The 14,790-nt window shown below is 38.4% G+C and overlaps 1 protein-coding gene and 1 long non-coding RNA gene across 5 annotated transcripts in view; one reads left to right on the forward strand and one right to left on the reverse strand.

Moving 5' to 3' along the window:
- The window catches only part of LOC131384115 (uncharacterized), a 39,971-nt gene extending 26,457 nt beyond the window's left edge, over nucleotides 1-13,514 (reverse strand). The window contains exons 1-2 of the long non-coding RNA XR_009214659.1: nucleotides 13,404-13,514; nucleotides 1,850-1,950 (exon numbers count right to left, since the gene is read on the reverse strand). This is a non-coding gene — a long non-coding RNA (uncharacterized LOC131384115). The remainder of the gene's footprint in view (nucleotides 1-1,849; nucleotides 1,951-13,403) is intronic.
- MAST2 (microtubule associated serine/threonine kinase 2) overlaps nucleotides 1-14,790 on the forward strand; it is a 244,291-nt gene that overhangs the window by 101,708 nt on the left and 127,793 nt on the right. The window lies entirely within an intron of this gene.

Below are 14,790 nucleotides of genomic sequence, written 5' to 3' on the forward strand. Positions count from 1 at the left end.
ATTAATTCATTTGGTTTGTTTGTTTGTTTGTTTATTTATTTATTTTAGACAAGGTCTTGCTCTGTTGCCCAGGCTGGAGTGCAGTGGCTCTGTCATAGCTCATGGCAGCCTCAACCTCCTGGGCTCAAGCGATCCTTCTGTTTCAGCTTCTCAGGTAGCTGGGACTATAAGCATGCATCACCATGCCCAGCTTATTTATTTTGTTTAATTTATTTTTTATTTTATTTTAATTTTTTGCAGGGGGCGGGGTAGAGATAGGGTCTTGTAATGTTCCCCAGGCTGGTCTCTAACTCCTGGGCTCATGTGATCCTCCTGCCTCAGCCTCCCAAAACGTTGGGATTGCAGATGTGAGCCACTGCACCTGGCCAGTATTTTAGATAATAACTGAAATTAAGACTGAAAACACTTTTTCCTATAGGAGATTTAAAAAAAAAAAGACTGAAAACACTAAACTTTTGTTTCCTAAAATCTGGCAGAGTTCTGTCAGGACTCAGAAACATTGTGGATAATGAGGACATTGACAAATCTCTAGGAGTTTTCTATTAATCATACAATAACTAGAATATTTATAGTAATAGCATTTTACCCATACAACTTTAACCTAGGGAACACTGAACATGTCTTCTGGTAGATAACTTTTCTCATGAAATTCATTAATAACAAAATATTAAACCTAATGATTTCTAACATTTCTCTAAAAAGGAGAAAACACATCTTTGTGATTTTGCCAAGGATGTTTTCGGATATCTCAGAGATAGTTTTTGGTATTAAAAATACACTGACCCCAGCACTTTGGGAGGCCAAGGTGGGAGGATTGCTTGAGCTCAGGAGTTTGAGACCAGCCTGGGCAACATGTTGAAACCGTATTTCTACAAAAATATATAAAAGTTAGCTGGGCGTGCTAGCGCACACCTGTGGTCCCAGCTACTTGGGAGGCTGAGGTGGAAGGATTGCTTGAGCCTGGGAGGTGGAGGTTGCAGTGAACTGAGATCATGCCACTGCACTCTAGCCTGGGTGACAGAGTGAGACCCTGTCTCAAATTAAAAAAAAAAAATTACACTGAAAGTTTTATTTTATTATTTTCTACACGTAGGATCTGATTTGGGAAAGACAAATATTCAAAGAATTGTTAGTGGAAACACTTAAGATAGGATTGTTGGTGCTTGAGAAATAATACCTGGTTACTTATTTAACCTAAGTGACAGTAAAACATTTATAAACAAACATAGAAAGTAACACGATTTTAAATAGCTGTAGTTTTTTTTTTTATGAGGAGCCCTGTGCTTGCTTGATTAAGGACATGGTAAGTCAGCATAAAGCACAGAAAATTTTTCTAGCAAGACACAAAATATTTGCTAACTAGGCATATTACACAGCATAAAATAATATACTTTAATATTGTAGGTAATGGCAGTAAACAGTAAACCAAGGACATGGACTCACCAAAATTGAATAAATTATTTGCTAAAATTTTAACCAGTTTTAGCTTTTCAGACTCAGGTATTATAAACCATGACAGTCAAAATTCACATTCCAAGTTGTGCCCTTCATTAGTCTTCATATTCTGGAACAGACTTACGCTTCACTTGAGGACAAGTTTTAGGGGTTCTCAAGGTCAGAATTAATTTGATAATGAGTACTAAGATGTTATTAAGATGCAGTGCATTTTTAGTGTTATCAAATGAATCAGTAAGTATTTTTTAATGTCTCAGTTTCCATTTTCAATACTGTAATTATTGATGGTTATATCCCACAGAAACAATTTGGGGTCCTTTGTTTTACAAATTTTGGCAAATACATATACCCATGTAACTACAACCACAATTAATAGATAGAACATTTTTCTTACCCCCAAATATTCCTTCTGTAGTTTTGCAGTCAATCCCATCTTCCACATCTTGGCCTCAGGCAACCGCTGATCTATTGTTTGGCACTACAGATTAGCTTTGCCTGTGGTAGAATTTCATATAAATGAAAATGACAAATGACCTGCTTTTTTGTATTTGGCTTCCTTTATGTTTCAATGTTTCCTTTTGTGACTGTACTACTATTTGATGGATATTTGGGTTGTTTCTAGTTTTTGGATATTATGAATAAAGCTGCTATAATCATTCATGTATACGTTTTTTTTTTTTTATGGGCATATGTTTTCATTTCTCTTGGGTGTATACCCGGGATTGGTCAGCCTATAAAATCAGTGTCCCACTCTGCTGCCACAGATGGGAATAACTTAGCCATAAATAAATACAAAACAAAACCCAGTTATGTAAAGAAAAATTGAAATTAGAAAAGTGGAGATTCCGTAAACTTCTTTGTTCATCTGGGAGCCAACTTCAGATTACCACTTCAGATTTACCTGTGGGAACCAAGCCCTGACATACATGGATGGTCCACATGAGGTGTACTTCTCTGATGTGACTCACAGGTTAATTCTTTGGACATTTGGTGGAAGACTTCCAAAACTGTTTAACAGACAGTTTTTTTTAAAAAAGTAAAAACAAAAAATCATGGCTTTCATCCAGATATAAAATGAAAACATTCAAAGATGAAAGAAAAACAGCATATCTTCAAAGAAGGAAACAGGCAAATATTACAACCAATTCCATTATCAATTTTTATACAATTAAAAATGGCAAAATGTCAAAAATGACAGTTGAATTAACACTGCACATGTCTGTGTGTTCATCTGTTTAAATGAGCAATAAAGTAAAGGCAAATTCATAAATTATTAAAATATTTACACTTTTCTTTGGCTTTATTTTTACCAAAATTGTTATTTGTAATCAATAATTTCTTATAAATTATATTCTTTTAATAACAATGCCAAATGAAACAGACTTTCTTGAATGACTGTATTTCTTAGATTTTTTTTTTTTTTTGAGACCGAGTGTCGCTCTGTCGCCCAGGCTGGAGTGCAGTGGCACTGCAACCTCCGCCTCCCTGGTTCAAGGAATTCTCATGCCTGAGCCTCCCGAGTAGCTGGGACTACAGACATGGGTGCAGCCACACCTGGCTAATTTTTGTGTTTTTAGTAGAGATGGGGGTTTCACCATATTGGCCAGGCTGGTCTCAAACTCCTGACCTCAAGTGATCTGCCCTGCTTGGTCTCCCAAAGTGCTGGGATTACAGGTGTGAGCCACTGCACTCAGCCTCTTAGATTTTTGTTTTAATATTTACTGGTTTATAGGATATTGCAAAGGATAGAGATGAAGAGATTGATAGGGTGAGTTACTAGGGAAGGGACAGGGAGCTTCTGTACCCTCCCCGACCATGCCACTTCAGTAACTTCCATGTGTTCAGCTATACTGAAGCTCATTGAACCCTGTCCTCTTGGGTTTTTATGGAAGCTTCATGAAGTCAGTATTTCTTGCCCCAGGTATAGGATGGCACTCTCTCATGGGAGAGCCTTAAGACCCACAGTCAGAAAGGCTGGGGAATATTAAAGTGAAAGGAGAGTCGGAGGTCAGAGGCCTGCCCCTGAGGCCTAACACAGCCAACATTCTAACAAAAGACTGTAACTAGGGCTATGGGTTATAAGCCAGAAACCGTAGATTAAAACCAGTATATATATCATAATACCACAGGTCACAGGTCACCCCCTAGTTTGTGACCACAGATCTTTTATATCAAAAAATATTTGTATATGCAATAATTAATCATTAGTCCAGTACATCATATTGTATGAATGTCTCCCAGGATGAGGCCATTCAGGTTTGCAAGTTTCCTAAATCTTGTCAAGTTCCAAAAGCAGAATTGGCCTTGGTAAACATACAGCTTCATACCTTCATGCATCTGGAATAATTGAGCTTGAGACAGTATCATCTTTTGTTCTTAGACCCTTTTGGGCTGTTAACATTGAATTTTCCTCAGTAACCCTAACTCATTTATTCACTTCTTTACTTTCAGCTATGGTTTCTCCTTGTTTCCGTTTATACCCCAATTTTTTCACCTTTGAAAGGGACATTAGAATCTCTCTTGTGCTGTTCCAGATTGCAGGCAGCAATACAAGTCTAGGAGTAGGTCTTCCTCAGTCCACTCCCATTCAGATAGGGTAAAGTTATATAGGAGCAGAACTAGTGAGCTGTTTTTACCATCAGGCAATATAGCTGCATTCACTGTTAGTCCCACTTTTGCTAAATGGGGTGAAAGCACTACTCACCCCAGTAATGTTCTTAGGAATTTTGCCATTAGGTTTAAAAACAGTTACAGTTTTTTCTTAGAAATCATCCCTGATGTTTCAGCACTTGTAGTTGTAACGCTGGTCCTAGGACCACTGCATCAGGTAGGAGAGAAAAAATAAAATTTTTAAAAGTGATTTGGGGAGGAAAGAAAAAACTATAGGCTAGGCGAAGTGGCTCATGCCTGTAATCCTAGAACTTTGGGAGGCCAAGGCAGGAGGATTGCTTGAGCTCAGGAGTTTGAGACCAGCCTGGGCAACATGGCAAAACCTGTCTCTACCAAAAATACAAAAAATTAGCTAGATGTGGTGGCGCTTGCCTGTGGTCCCAGCTACTCAAGAGGCTGAGGTGGGAGGATCTCTTGAGCCCTGGAAGCGGAGGTTGCGGTGAGCTGTAATCACGCCGCTGCACTCCACCCTGGGCAACAGAGCAAGACCCTGTCGCAAAAAAACAAACAGGGCCAGGCACAGTGGCTCACACTTGTAATCCCAGCACTTTGGGAGGCCAAGGCAGGCAGATCACCTGAGGTCAGGAGTTCGAGACCAGCCTGGCCAACATATGGTGAAACTCTGTCTCTACTAAAAATACAAAAAAATTAGCTGGGCATGGTGGTGCATGCCTGTAGTCCCAGCTACTTGGCAAGCTGAGGTGGGAGAATCGCTTGAACCTGGGAGGCGGAGGTTGCAGGGAGCCAAGATGGCTCCACTGTACTCCAGCCTGGGTTACAGAGTGAGACTCCGTCTCTCAAAAACAAACAAACAAAACCAAAAAAAGAAAAGAAAAAGAAAAAATTATAGTAGTTATACAAGTGCACTCCTCCCCTGGTAAGAATTATGTAGTTGTACTAGCATCCTCCCCATCCCCTCTTCCTCAGATCAACCAGAAAAACAGAAAAAGTCCCACGTTAAGTATGAGCACATACGTCCTTATGATCGCCTGTAAGCCAGCCCTTCATGCTTTTTATCTCCCCCTGTTTTAGACAACCAGTGTTTCAATTGCCCATTCTACTTCTCTATCAAACTATTACTCTAAGGAGGATATCTCACTCTGTCCATTGTTGAACATTATGGGCTGTACAGTGTGTTCCTTGGTCTGAAGAAATGATGGTGGGCCATCCAAATCCATGCAATATCTTCTGTTCTGTGTTTTTTTTTTTTTTTTTTATGGTACTCTGAGCATTTTTATCTTCCATGGGATAAGCAAAGCCCACTCCAGAGTCAGTGTCTATTCCTGTCAAGACCCCTTTGTAGCTCCCAGGGCTACCAGCATCAGTCTCATTTGCCAGCCATGTTCAGGGCCTTCCTACCAGAGAATCTGCCCCATAGCCATCAGCAATCTCTGTCTCTGTTGCTGAGAAACAGAACAGTTCTTTCTGGCATTTTGTACCTGAAAGGGTGCAAAAGGGTCATGTCCAGATTCGGCTCATCTCTGCACTGCTGCATTGCCCCCATACTCACTTTTTTTCGGGGACTGAGTTGGCCACCTCAAGGGAGCACATGGGATGTCTACTTATCGATCCCTGTCACCTTAATGCATCCCTCCAATCTCCTTAGGGCCATGCTCCATGTGAGCATTCTTTTAACAGGCCAGATTTCCATCGTCCTCTCGCCTGAGTGTATAGCCAAGCCATTGGTTACATCGCGTGAGGTCAGTAAAGACCCAAACACAGGGGCTTCTACCATTGTTCAATTCTTCCATCAGTCACTGTTAGAAAAATAGAATGCAATTCAGCCCACCAAGCAGATCTGTTTTTACCTTCTTTCATCAGAGGAGTAGTCTTCCAAAGCAGGATGGTTTTCATTTACCTTGGAATTGCCATCCATGAACCAAGCAGCTCTTGGTCAATTTTTTTTAAATTAAATTCTATTTGGAGGAGATTTGCTCTGCTGAAGCAATAGAAATTAGAATTGGCCCAAAATATTTTCTGTTCTTTTTTTTTTTTTTTAGATTCAGGGGTATATGTGCAGGATTGTTACATGGATATAATGTGTAATGCTGAGGTTTCGGCTTCTAGTGAACCCATCAGCCAAATAGTGAACATAATACTCACTAGGTAGTTTTTCTATGCTTGCCACACCTCCTCTCCCCTTTTGGAGTCCCCAGTGTCTGTTGTTTCCATCTTTAAGACCACACGTACCCATTGTTTAGCTCTCACTTATAAGTGAGAACTCATGGTATTTGATTTTCTGTTTCTGAGTTATTTCATATAGAATAATGGCCTCCAGCTACATCCACATTGCTACAAAGGACAGGATTTCATTCTATTTATGGCTGCATAGTATTCCATGGTATATATATACCACATTTTCTTTATCCAATCTACTGTTGATGGGCACCTAGGTTGATTTCATGAATTTGTATTGTGAATAGTGCTGCGATAAATGTACCAGTGTAGGTGTCTTTTAGATAAAATAATTTTCTTATGCTATGTCATAAGGCCCAGGGGAAAAAAAAGAGGTTTACAATTTAAAAAAATAAAAATTTTTTTTAAGATTTCTTTTCCCGGCCCAGTGCAATGGCTCACACCTGTAATCCCAGCACTTTGGGAGGCTGAGGCAAGTGGATCACAAGGTCAGGAGTTCAAGACCAGCCTGGCCAACATGGTGAAACCCTGTCTCGATTAAAAATACAAAAATTAGCCAGGCGTGGTGGTGTGCACCTTTAGTCCCAGATGCTTGGGAGGCTGAGGCAGAAGAATTGCTTGAACCTGGGAGCCAGTGGTTGCAGTGAGCCGAGATCATGCCACTGCACTTCAGCCTGGGTGACAGAGCGAGACTCTCTCTCTCAAAAAAAAAAAAACAAAAAGATTTATTTACCCTTGGGTAGATAGCCAGTAGTGGGATTGCTAGATCAAATGGTAGTTCTATTTTTAGTTCTGTGGAAATCACTATACTATTTTCTGTAGGGGTTGAACTAATTTACATTCCCACCAACAGTATATAAGCATTCCCTTTTCTCTGCATCCTCACCAACATCTGTCATTTTCCATTCTGACTGGTATAAGATGGTATCTTATTGTGGTTTAATTTTCATTTCTCTGATGATTAGTGATGTTGGATATTTTTTTCATGAGTTGGTCGCTTGTCTTCTTTTATGTCTGTTCGTTTCTATTGCCTACTTTTTAGTAGATTTATTTGTTTTTTTCTTATGATTTAAGTTCCTTATAGATTCTGGATATTAGTCCTTTGTTGGATGCATAGTTGGCAGATATTTTCTCCCATTCTATGGGTTGTCTTTTTACTCTGTTGATTGTTTCTTTTGCTGTACAGAAGCTCTTTAGTTTAATTAAGTCTCATTTGTCCATTTTCGTTTTGGTCATATTTGTTTTTGAGGTCTTAGTCATAAATTATTTGCCTAGGCCAATGTCCATAAGAGTTTTTCCTAGGTATTCTTTTAGGGTTTTTATAGTTTCAGGTCTTAAATTTAAATTTTTAATCCATCATATGTTAATTTTTATATATGGTCAGAGATAGGGGTCCAGTTTCATTCTTCTGCATATGGCTAGCCAATTTTCCCAGCACCATTCATTGAATGGAGTGTCCTTTCCCCATTGATTATTTTGGTCAACTTTGTTGAAGATCAATTCACTGTAGGTGTATGGATTGACTTCTGGGTTCTCTGTTTTATTTCATTGAGCTATGTGTCTGTTTTTGTACCAGTACCATGATGTTTTGGTGATTATAGCCTTGTAGTGTAATTTGAAGTTGAGTAACGTGATGCTTCCAGCTTTGTTATTTTTGCTTACGATTGCTTTTACTATGTGGGCTCTTTTTTGGTTCCATATGAATTTTGGAATAGTTTTTTTGGATTCTGTGAAAAATGACATTGGTAATTTGATTAAAATTGCTTTGGGCAGTGTAGTCATTTTCATGATACTGATTCTTCCTATCCATGATCATGGGATGTTTTTCCATTTGTTTGTGTTGTCTATGATTTCTTTCATCAGTGTTCTTTAGCTCTCCTTGTAGAGGTCTTTCATCTTCTTGGTTAAATGTATTCCTAGGTATTTTATTTTGGTTGTGGCAATTATAAATGGGATTGAGTCCTTGATTTGATTCTGAGCTTGAATGTTGGTGTATAGAAATGCAACTGATTTTGTGCATTAATTTTATATCCTGAAACTTTACTAAAATTGTTTATTGGGTCTAGGAATCATATGGAGTAATGTTTAGGGTTTTCTAGGTATAGGATTATGTTGTCAGTGAACTGATATAATTTGACTAACTCTGTTCCTATTTGGATGCTTTTTATTTTTTTCTCTTGCCTAATTGCTCTGGCTACCACTTCCAGTACTATGTGGAATAGGAGTAGTGGGAGTGGACATCCTCATGTTGTTCCATTTCTTAGAGGGAATGTTTTCAGTTTTTGCACATTCAGTATGATGCTCTTGGCTGTGAATTTATCATATATGGTTGTTACTATTTTGAGGTGTCTTCCTTCAATGCCTAATTCATTGAAGGTTTTTAATCATGAAGTGATGTTGGATTTTATCAGATGCTTTTTCTGTGTCTGTTGACATGATCATATGGTTTTTGTTTTTTATTCTGTTTATGTGATTAATCACATTTATTGATTTGTGTATGCTGAACCATCCTTGTGTCCCAGGCATAAAACCACTTGATCATGATCCAGTTATCATCTTGATGTGCTGCTGGATTCAGTTTATTAGTATTTTGTTGAGGATTTTTACATTCATATTCATCAGGGATATTGGCCTGTAGTTTTTTTGTTGTGTTCTTGTCAGATTTTGGTATCAGGATGATACTGATTTAGTAGAACGAGTTAGGGAAGAATCCCTCATACTCATTTTTTTTTTTTTTTTTTAATAGTTTCAGTAAGATTGTTACAGTTCTTCTTTGTACATCTGGTAGAACTTGGCTGTGAATCCTGGTCCTGGGCTTTTTTTTTTGGTTCGTAGATTTTTAAATTACTGATTCAGTTTTATAGCTCATTATTGTTCTGTTCAGGATTTCCATTTCTTCCTGGTTCATTCTTAAGAGTTTGTGTGTTTTGAGGAATTTATTCATTTCTTCTAGGTTTCTCTGGTTTATGCTCATAGAGATGTTATAGTAGTCTCTGAGGAGCTTTTGTGTTTCTGTGATATCAGTTGTAATACCACTTTTGTCATTTCTGATTGTGCTGATTTAAATCTTCTCTTTTCTTGGTTAATCTATCGAGCAGTTTAATAGTTTTGTTTATCCTTTGAAATAACCCACTTTTTGTTTTGTTGCTCCTTTATGTCATATTTTTGGTCTCAATATCATTTAATTCTGCCCTGATCTTTCTTATTTCTTTTCTTCTGCTAGATTTGGGTTTGGCTTGTTTTGGTTCTCTAGTTCCTTTAGCTATGATGTTAGGTTGTTAATTGAGATGTTTCTTTTTGATGTTAAGCATTTAGCACTATAAATTTTTGTCTTTTTTTTTTTTTTTTGGAGACAGAGTCTTACTCTGTCACCCAGGCCGGATGCAGTGGCGTGATCTCGGCTTACTGCAACCTCTGCCTCCCAGGCTCAAGCGATTCTCCTGCCTCAGCCTCTCGAGTAGCTGGGATTACAGACACGCACCACCACGCCTGGCTAATTTTTGTATTTTTAGTAGAGACACGGTTTCACCATGTTGCCCAGGCTGGTCGCAAACTCCTGAGCTCAGGCAGTCCTCCCGCCTTGGCCTCCCAAAGTGCTGGGATTACAGGCGTGAGCCACTGTGCCTGGCCTAAACTTTAGTCTTAACACTGCTTTTGTTGTATTCTAGAGGTTTTGGTATGTTGTGTCTCTATTTTTATTTAAAAAAAATTTTTGATTTCTGCCTTAATCTCATTGTTTAAAGTCATTCAGGAGCAAATTGTTTAGTTTCCATGTACTTGTGTGGTTTTGAGAGTTCCTCTTGATATTGATTACTAATTTTATTCCATGAGGTCTGAGAAGATGGTTGATATGATTTTTATTTTTGAAAAATGTATTGAGACTAGCTTTATGACCAAGCATGTGGTCAATTTTAGAGAATATTCTGTGTGCAGATGAGAATGAGTTTAGAAGTGGATTCTTCCTGAATCGAGTCTCCATATGAAAACATAGCCCAGGTGACACCTTGCTTGCAGCTTTAAGAGACCCTAAGCAAGGACCAGCTAAGCTGTGCTTGAATTCCTGAATCAGAAACTGTGAGATAATAAATGTGTATTGTTTTAAGTGGCTAAGTTTTTGCTAATTTGTTATGCAATAGAAAACTAATACATTGTGAAAGCCCACTTTTCCTATTTTCTTGCTTACTTATTTGCTTATTTATTTGTTTAGAGACAGGGTCTCAGTTGGCTAAGCTGGAGTGCAGTGGCACTATCATAGCTCATTGCAATCTTAAACTCGTGGTCTCAAGTGATCCTCCCACCTCAGCCTCCCTAGTAGCTGGGACTATAGGTGTGCGCCACCGCACCCAGCTAATTTTTAGTTTTTTTTTTTTTTTTTTGAGATGAAGTCTTACTCTTGTCCCCCAGGCTGGAGTGTGATGGCGTGATCTCAGCTCACTGCAACCTCTGCCTCCCGGGTTCAAGCGATTCTCCTGCCTCAGCCCCCTGAGTAGCTGGGATTACAGGCGCCTGCCACCATGCCCGGTTAATTTTTGTATTTTTAGTAGAGGTGTGGTTTTACCATGTTGGCCAGGCTGATCTACAACTCCTGACTTCAGGTGATCCATCTGCCTCGGCCTCCCAAAGTGCTGAGATTACAGGCATGAGCCACTGTGCCCGGCCTTAAATTTTTTTTTAGGCAGGGTCTGGCTATGTTGCCCAGGCTGGGGTGCATTGGTGCAATCACAGCTCACTGCAGCCTTGAACTGGGCTCAAGTAGTACTCCTACCTCAGCCCCCAAGAGTAGCTGGGACTGTAGACACATGCCACCACACCCAGCTAATTTTTGTATTTTTTGTAGAGATGGGATTTTGCCATATTGCCCAAGCTGGTCTCAAACTCCTGAGTTCAAGTAATCCACCCTGCTTGGCCTCCCAGAGTGCTAGGATTACAGGCATGAGCCACCGCACCCAACCCAGACTGTCATTTTCTTGCTTTTAGTTTTTGTGCATTTTATTGCAATGTCACTTTTTTTGAGAGAGAGGCCTTGCTCTGTTGCCCAGGCTGGAGTGTAGTGGTGTGATCATGGCTCACTGCAACCTCAGCCTCCCGGGTTCAAGTGAGTCCCCCACCTCAGACTCTAGAGTAGCTGGGACCACAGGGACATGCCATCATGCCTGGCTAATTTTTTTTAACTTTTTTTATAAGTAGGGGATCTCCCTATGTTGCTCATCTTGGTCTCAAACTCCTGAGCTCAGGTGATCCTCCTGCCTCGGCCTCCCAAAGTTCTGGGATTGTAGGTGTGAGCCAACGCACCTGGTCACAAAGTTACTTTTGTTGTAGTATCTGGTACATGAAAACTCTTTTGACTAAAATATGTTTAATCTTTTTTTTTTTTTTTTTTTTTTGAGGCGGAGCCTTGCTGTGTTGCCCAGGCTGGAATGCAGTGGCACCATCTCAGCTCACTGAAACCTCCACCTCCCAGGTTCAAGTGATTCCCCTGCCTCAGTATCCCAAGTAGCTGGGACTACAGGCATGCGCCACCGCATCTGGCTAATTTTTTTGTATTTTTAGTAGAGACTGGGTTTCACCATGTTTGTCAGGCTGGTCTCGAACTCCTGACCTCAAATGATCTGCCCGCCTTGGCCTCCCAAAGTGCTGGGATTACAGATGCGTTTAATCTTTTAAAAAATGAAAGAGCTGGCTGTGCGCGGTGGCTCATGCCTGTAATCTCAGCACTTTGGGAGGCCAAGGCGGCGGAACACGAGGTCAGGAGATCGAGACCATCCTGACTAACGTGGTGAAACCCCATCTCTATTAAAAACACAAAAAATTAGCTGGGCATGGTGGCGGGCACCTGTAGTCCCAGCTACTCAGGAGGCTGAGGCAGGAGAATGGCGTGAACCCAGGAGGCAGAGCTTGCAGTGAGCTGAGATGGCGCCACTGCACTCCAGCCTGGGCGACAGAGCAAGACTGTGTCTCAAAAAAAAAAAAAAAAAGGCCAAACTTAGATTTAGGATACTACCCCTAACCCCCATCAAATGGTAACTGGTAAGTGTATGTTTAAGTTTCTAAAAAATTGCCACATAATTTTCCAAAATGTTTATACTGTTGTACTTTCCTACTAGGGATGTTGAGGGTTCCAGCTGGCCCACTTCCACATCAAAACTTGTTATGATCAGATTTGAGCCATTTTACTGAGTGTATACTGGTATATCATTGTGGTTTTGACTTACATTTCCCAGATGAATAATGATGTTGAATATGTTTTTCATGTCCTTATTTGCAATTTGTGAATCTTTTGTGAAAATGTGTTCAGATATTTTGCTTATTTTGAAAAAATGAATAAAAAAGTATTGAGTTGTACAAGTTATTTATATATTTCAGATGCAGATATTTTGTCAGATATATATAGTCATGCAATACCATGCAATGTTTTGGTCAACAACAGACTGCATAGACACTGGTGGTCCCATAAAATTATAAAGGAGCTGAAAGTGACATCTTGGATGATCCTGACCCCGTGTACACCTAGGCTAAAGTGTATGTTTGTGTCTTTATTTTTGCCAAAAACATTTAAAAAGAAATAATAAATTTAAAATTTAAAAATAAAAAACAGCCTATAGACTGCAGATATAGAGAACAAAGATATTTTTGTGGAGCAGTATAATGTGTGTTTTAAGAGTAAAGTTAAAAATTAAAGAATTTAAGGTGAAAATGTTACAGTAAGCTAAGATTAATTTATTGTTAAAGAAAAAAATGTAGCCTAAGTGTACAATGTTTATATAGTGTTATTATTATATAATGTTGTATATATTATTGTTATTATATAATTATACTATTATACATTATTTTATATGATATAATTATATAATATATAATTATATACATTTGTAACATATAATTATATTACCATATGTTTATATAATGTTATTATACAATATTAAATAGTGTAGCCTAAGTGTACACTGTTTCTATAAAGTCTACAGTAGTAGACAGTAATGTCCTAGACCTTTACATTTACTCACCATTCACTCAGTCACTCAGAGCAAGTTCTAGTCATGCAAACCCCACTCATGGTAAGTGCCCTATACAAGTGTACCATTTCTATCTTTTATATGTATTTTTACTGTACCTTTTTTATGTTTAAATGCACAAATACTTACCATTGTGTTACAGTTGCTTACAGTATTCAATGCAGTAACATGCTATACAGGTTTGCAGCCTGGAAGCAATCTATAGGCTATACAATACCATATAGCCTATGTGTGTGGTAGGCCATACCATCTAGGTTCATGTAAGTATACTCCATGATGTTCACATAATGATGAAATCGCCTAACAATGCATTTCTCAGAAGGTATCTCTGTTGTTAGGTGATGCATCACTGTATATATTGTGACTTATTTTTCTCCAGCTTGCCTTTTCCTTTTTGGAAGGATGTCTTTCAAAGAGCAGAAGGTCTTAATTTTGGTGTTCTTTACTTTGTGAGTTTTTATAGTTAGTACTCACTCATATTCTGTCCAAGAAATCTGTGCCCATCCCAAGATCATGAAGATTTTCTCCAATATTTTCTTCTAGAAGTTTGTAATTTTAGCTTTTATGTGTGAATCTTAACTCCTTTTAAATTAATTTCTTTAAAGTCTTAAAAATTGTGGCAAGGTATATATAACAAAATTTGCCATTTTAACTTTTTTTTTTTTTTTTTTTTTTGAGACAGAGTCTCGCTCTTATCACCCAGGCTGTGGAGTGGCGCGATCTCAGCTCATTGCAGCCACTGCCTCCCAAATTCAAGCAATTCTTGTGCCTCAGTCTCTGGCATTTTAACCATTTTTAAGTATACAATGTAATGACATTAACTGTATTCACAATGTCATGCAACTGTTGTCACCATCTATTTCTAAAACTTTTCCATGGTCCCAGGTAGAAACTTGGTGCCCATTAAGCAGTGGCACCCTTCTTCCCTTCCCCCAGGCCTTGACAGTCTCTGTTCTACTTTTTCTATGCATTTGCCTCTTCTAAATACTTCATATCAATGGAATCATATAATATTGTTCATTTGTGTCTGGCTTATGTCACTTAGCATAATGCACATCTATATTAAAGTCAGTTTTGTTAAGTTATTTTTTGAACTTTTTGTCTATTTTAAATAGGTTATAGAACGTATTGGCATAAATTGTTCCTGCTATTCTCTTATTATTCTTTTAATGTCTTTAGATTTGTTGTGATAACTCATCTTTTATTTCTGATATTGATGATTTATGTTTTCTCTCCTTTTCTTCTTGATGTCTATTACTGTGGTTTTATTAATTTTGTTAATATTTTCAAAGAACCAATTTTTGGTTTTGTTAATTTTTTCTATTTTCTGTTCCTAATTTCTGCTTTCTTTTCTTTATTGTATTTTGAATTTAATTTACTTTTAAGTTTCTTTAATTGTTTTTTATTACACTTTAAGTTCTGGGATACATGTGCAGAACGTGCAGGTTTGTTACATAGGTATACACATGCCATGGTGGTTTGCTGCACCCATCAACCCATAATCTACATTAGGTAT

This window comes from Hylobates moloch, unplaced genomic scaffold (assembly GCF_009828535.3).
Source record: "Hylobates moloch isolate HMO894 unplaced genomic scaffold, HMol_V3 SCAFFOLD_8, whole genome shotgun sequence".
Classification (NCBI taxonomy): domain Eukaryota; kingdom Metazoa; phylum Chordata; class Mammalia; order Primates; family Hylobatidae; genus Hylobates; species Hylobates moloch.